The sequence below is a fragment of the Erithacus rubecula genome (assembly GCF_903797595.1).
Source record: "Erithacus rubecula genome assembly, chromosome: 15".
In the NCBI taxonomy this organism is placed as follows: Eukaryota; Metazoa; Chordata; class Aves; order Passeriformes; family Muscicapidae; genus Erithacus; species Erithacus rubecula.
The window spans coordinates 7752371-7758370 of record NC_136667.1 but is presented as its reverse complement, the minus strand read 5'-3'; positions in this window follow the sequence as shown (position 1 = coordinate 7758370).

Genomic DNA, 6000 nt, shown 5'->3' with positions numbered 1-6000 from the left:
ACAGAGTGAGGGTACCCTGTTCATCCTGGCCCCTGTGGTTCCTCAGAGGGGAGTGGACACTGCAGGAGAGCTCACACCAGTGACTGGGGTCAACATCTTTGGCAGAGCCATTTCTGCCTTCCATGTGCAACATTAGGAACAGCTCTGAGAACCAGTGTTTGTCTGGGGGGGAGAATATGCTGTGATGGTCACTTGACAAGGAATAAAACCCTCCCTAAAGCACACACTCCATTTCTTATCCAGACAGAAGCAAAAGGTTCCTGCTATGATTATGAGCCTGGTGCAGTGCCAGCATCCAAAGAGCTGCCCATCAGCACCCCACTGACCTGACCCAGGGGAGACCAGTGAACAGTGAGGCTGTTTTTTGAAGCAATGCATGAAAAGGAAAATAAAAGCCAAGGGAAGGACACATCACAGGAAAACAATAGAAAAGCAGAAAGCTGTGACTCCCTCTTGGGCAGATGAAATATCAGAGTAAGAGTCTCAAGAACAAAAAGTGTAAAAGCAAGACAACAGCAAGCACAGCACTGCTGTCACAGACAAACCCAGACCTGCAAGGACTGTAGTTTACGTCTTTTTCACAGGGAAAAAAGGCCAGTAATGGTTTATCAGCATAAGAAATGCACCAAGGACACACAGGGGCATTCTGGAAGTGCTGAGGAGTTGCACTGCCTCAGATAAGCAAACTTTCTCCAACTCAGTCTGCCATGGGGAACTCACAGATTCAAATGTGCTAACATTTTCCTCTCTTTGTCCTTTTGTTGAGACTACAGCCTTGAAGTCCCCAATGCCATTTTGATCCCACACCTGCCTGACTGAGCAGATGAGCAGCAGCAGATTGCAGTTCCCAGTGAGGATACACATTGGAAGATGTAGCCAACATGGGCAAAACAGCTCTCCTGCCACACCTCCTCCCCAGCTCTGCTGGACAGCACAGACTACAGGAACAGAAAACTTGCAAAGGACATCATATTGACTGATGATTCCCTCTTACCTAGCACTATAGCACAGAAGATGCACTAAAGAAGAATCTCTTTTTTTTTTTTTGAGAAATACCTGTCTGTGCAACTGACACTGACATAAGGTCTGGAACCATAAATAGGAACCAGCTCCACAAGCCTCCCAAAGGTGCTGAGGGTTGGTGGCAGGCTTAGGACTTAATTCATCAAGCCATCCAACATAAAAGGCACTTAATATTATCAGCCAACAGTCCCTTTTTTCACTGCTTTCACTGGTTATCTGTGGGCCTTTCTATCACCTGCACATGAGCCTGTCCCAGAAAAACACTTACCTATGTGATTAACTTCAGCAGGTGATCAACCAAGTGTTTCAATGCATTGGGGAGGGTCCTGCATTCCTGCAGGGAACCTGCCAGACTCAGTCACCCAGATCCAGATGTACTTTTTTTGCCAGGCAGGAGGAGAATTATGAATGACTTACACCTTCCCTTTCCCAGCTTCAAAATTGCTGTGAGATACAGCTGTGATGTTTGAATGTATTTCTAGTACATCAAAATTTAAAAAATTAAAACAAACAAACAAACAAACCAGGAAGTGGCCTTAGAATGATATCTGCACAGACCCCTCTCGATAGCAAAGCCAAGGCACAGACTGCCCCAGGTCCACACGTGAAGAATCCTTAAGCAAAAACTTTTGTACAGCTTGTGCCTTCTGCCAAAGCAAGGGACAAATGAAGTGCTCGGGTATCTTGATCAGACATCATTCCTCAGCTGCACATGCAGCCAGCCAGCACTGCTGGGGAAGTCTGGGGAGTCTCAGCAGATAGAAGCACAGTGCAAGGCCAGGTGCACCACAGGCATGCTGCTCCCCCTGGGAGCCACATCCCTGCCACCCATCGCTAGAGGTGTCAATGGCACTGCCATTAGGCAGCCCCGTGTTGGCTCCTCCAGCCTGTGAGGGGAGGCTGCTCCAGCAGGGCTGCAATAAGCTGGTCCTTATCTGCTCAGTCCTGGCGTTAAAGGGCTGCCCTCTGCTGACTTATCCTGGATGCACGGCACAGCTCCCGGGGTGGGAGGAGTGCCGGATCCAAGCATGCCTTTCCCAGCAGGGCTCCCTCCGGGTGTGCATTCAGCTCTGCAGGAGCTCACACTGCTGCCCTGCCTGCCAGGGCTGCTGTACTCCTTGCTCACCTCCTCCAGATCCTGGGGATGCAGGTCAGGACAGCTACAGGGGCATCCTGGCAGTTCCCAGCAGCATCCACCCTCATGGAAGAGCACACAAGGGTTTGCAGGGATTTAGGGCCCTTGCACAAAGGGTCAGTGAAGCAGCACTAAGAGGCACCACCAGTTTACCTCCTGAAAAACAATGAAACTTCATCATATCTGATTTAAGAAAATTCAACCAAGGTACTGCTTCTGAAAAACCCAGCATTAACTATTTTCAGATACAGAACTACAAATTAGATGAATAGCAATTCCAACTGTCTCGAAATCCCCTCTTTTTCCTTTTTCATGTGTGGCTTTTTTCCTTGTGCCACAGAGAACTGAGCAGAGATAAAACCTCCTCACTCCTTGTATTCTGCACACCCAGACGGTGGAAGGGAGAGAGGTTGAGACATGGTTGTTGGAGAGGGCTAGCTCTGGTCTCACCATAAGGGTGGAGAGCCTGACAGCAGCTGCAGAGCTGCTGCCTGCACCAGTACACCAGAACAACAGTGACAGCACTGCCTTGGCTGCTCACTGCCCCTGCAGCTCCACCCCTAACCCCAGGGGGAAAGGGCAACAACAATTTCTGGCAAAATTCTGTTGAGGAGCACCTCAGGTGGCTGATGTTTGAATCTGTTCTAGTGTTTTACTACTCTGACAGGGGAAAAACAAACAAACAAACCAAACATTTTTTAAATATCTAGAAATAAGGATTTCCTCTATCTCATTTGTGCCCATGGCCACTTGTCCTTCCTCTGGATAGCACCAAGAAGTCCCCAGGATTTACCCATTCAGAATTTTTACACATGGGCAAGATGCCCCTGAGATGGCTCTTCTCCAGGGTGAACACACCCAGCTCACTGTAAGCTCACTAACCCTTTGCTGGACTCTCTCCAGCACATCCTTGTTTCTCTGTGCACAGGGGAGCCCAGCACTGCAGTGATGATGCCCCTGAGCTGCTGCCTCTCTCTTCTGCATCCTGGAGTACAACTGATCAGCCAGCAGTGATGGAAGGAAAGCACAGGGCTTGGTTTAGTGTAGAGCTCTACTGTAACACAGCAACATCCAGCTTATGAGCACTCCCCTATTTATCTTCCTCTGCTTGAAGGTTTTCAGGATCATTTACAGTAACTGCCACACACAAGAGGATTATTAACTTCTCATACAGCTCCCATGAGCAGCTCTCTAGCTTGGACAAAGAATACAGCAATTAAGAAGTGGATACACACAGCTGCTGGACATCCCCCCCTTAGGTCAAAATCCCATTGCTGCCTGTATTTTTCACAGCAATTCTGTGAAAAGGCAGAAGTAGAAACTCCCTGATGTTTGCTTCCTTGTATATATATGTGAGGCCAATTGGAAAACAGTATAAGGGGGGAGAGAGGTCACCATTGCTCAAATAAATCTATTCCACAATATGCTCTGCACAGGCCAATTAATTAATCTCTCACCCTTTCAAATTTTCTTATTTTATTCTGCTCTTAATTATTTGTTTTCAGACAGCAAAAGGAAGGAGCAATTACTTCCATAAAAACAGAGTCTGTTGAAAACCTTAGGCACAAATTGTACTAAGCAAAGTCCAGCAGGTCTAAAAAGACAAAAATTGGGACATTTAGATATGCAAACAGAGGAAGTAAGTGGAAACAGAATGGCAGATAACAAGGAAACACGTTTTGTGAGTCTGGTCACATACTGGGACAGGTTATCTAGGAAAAATATAGTGTCTATCCCTGGAGATACTAAAAGGCCTGTGCAACTTGCTCCAACCTGGGTGAAGAGCTCCAGAGGACTCCCTGGACCTCGAGTAATGTGATTCTTTAACAAGCTGTTCTGTTAATTACCATAATATAATACCAGCATTTATTCAGGAGGGTACTAAAGGATAGGTTTAAATTTATGCATGAATCCTACAGAAATCAAAGGACTTACAGTTAGTGAAAGAACAAATTTTCTGGCACAGCTTTAGACATCTGCTCATCACTTACTGCAGTTAAAGACAAATTTACCCACAGGCTAAAACAAGTAGTCGTGTTCCTTTCTGAATGGCCTTTTGTGTGTTGTTCTGTACACAGCACTTGGCTCCACTCATTTTTCGTGCTCCATTTACTGAGCATTATAATCTGAGCAGAATTCCACACCAAAGCCTGAAGCAGCATCACTTGTATCAGTTTCTAACCATGTGAACTGAAAAGCCTCCATTGCACCTTACCAGGAGACCAATACTATTAGCAAAATACTAGGAAAGCAAAATAATATTAGGAAATACATATATATGTATAAAACTAGGAAAAAATACTAGGAAAGCAGCTATAGACATCAGCATAAAGAACATGGATTCATGACTCCAGCAGCACATCCTCAGAACCAGCCAACAGTTCCCTGCAGCCTTCCAGTTTGTTCCAACCTTCACAAAATGAAGTGCTTATAAGCAGTTCTCAAACAAACAAGGTATCATATATGAAATCAGAGAAAACACTTAGAAAACAGACACTGATGAAACACCAAAAAAATTGCATTGCTGATATTCCAGCCAGAAGCAGCAGGTAAGTTTGCCTCAAAAGGTAACACCTTACACTCAAAAGGTAATATTCCTCACACTCACAGGTTCAGTTTGGCTCATTTGAACAGTGGCCATCTTCCAACACATGTTCATCAAATTGCTAATGACAAGCAAAAAAAGCATAGTGGCCTTCAGTGACTGATGAATCGATTCTGCCATGCCTATGGCAAATGCTCTAATATTTAACAGTGTTAGCATCATGCCAGTTGCAGAGTTCAGCATTGCTTTCCATTAAAAAAACCCAAAAGAATCTCACCAACCAAAAGGAACAAAGAAACCCTTCAGCTTTTTAACTTCAGAAAACATGACTTGTCCATCTAGAAATCAAATTTTAGTATGATTCAGCTATTTGATCTGTTGTTTTTGTCCCTCTGTACGTGCACTTGGCTTGATGCCCAGCTCTGAAAGAGACAAAGGTAGCAGAGACACAGCTTTGTTTCCAGCCGCAGCCACTCAGTGCCAGAACCAGCTGCCAGGAGCCAGCTACAGCAGAAATGAGGTGCTGAAGATCTGTGACACTCCAATCAGCTCATTTTATTGATTCTTGTAAAGTGACCGGGTTAATTCACATTTCCTGCACCAAGGTTCCCCTGCAATGGCAATTCCTCACTTTGCCTGCTGAGAATTCTCAATCACTTTCTGCAAGGAGAATTTTCATGACATGAATATCAATCCTTCATTCTTTAACAGAAACTGTTAAGTAGCCCCCTGAAAAAACACTCCAGAGAGAGGAACCCTCCTGCACAAAGGGAAGTGTTCTATTTCAATAGATCTCCATCCATGCTGTGCTTGTGCTCCAGCCAGGAATATCACTGCAGTGCAGGGGCACTCCCTGAGGTACAGTTTGGATGTACAGACCTTGGAGGCTGTGGACAAAAGCAGAATGTAGCATGTAAGGTACCAGAGAAACCCCCAGGCTCAGCAATGGCTGAGATCAGACAGGACACAGCACCACTCAGACTGGAACAGCACTAAACCCACACAACTTCTGGAAGGAGAGGGAAAGAGGCACTGATTTCTGAACCATCAAAAACGAGCAAAACAGTTCAACTGGGAAAAAGCATTGAGAATACTAGATCAATGCAGGGGAACACCAGAACTGAGTGCTGAAAAGCTAAATACCAAGATAAATGGAAATTAATATTCCTCAAGATCAGCTTTGTTTACTACCTGGATAATGAAAACAACAACCCTTTTTAAAATGATCACTTGAGTACTTAACAGGTCCAAACACAACATCTTAATAGAGTTTCAGGCAGCTAATAAGCAAAAGTAA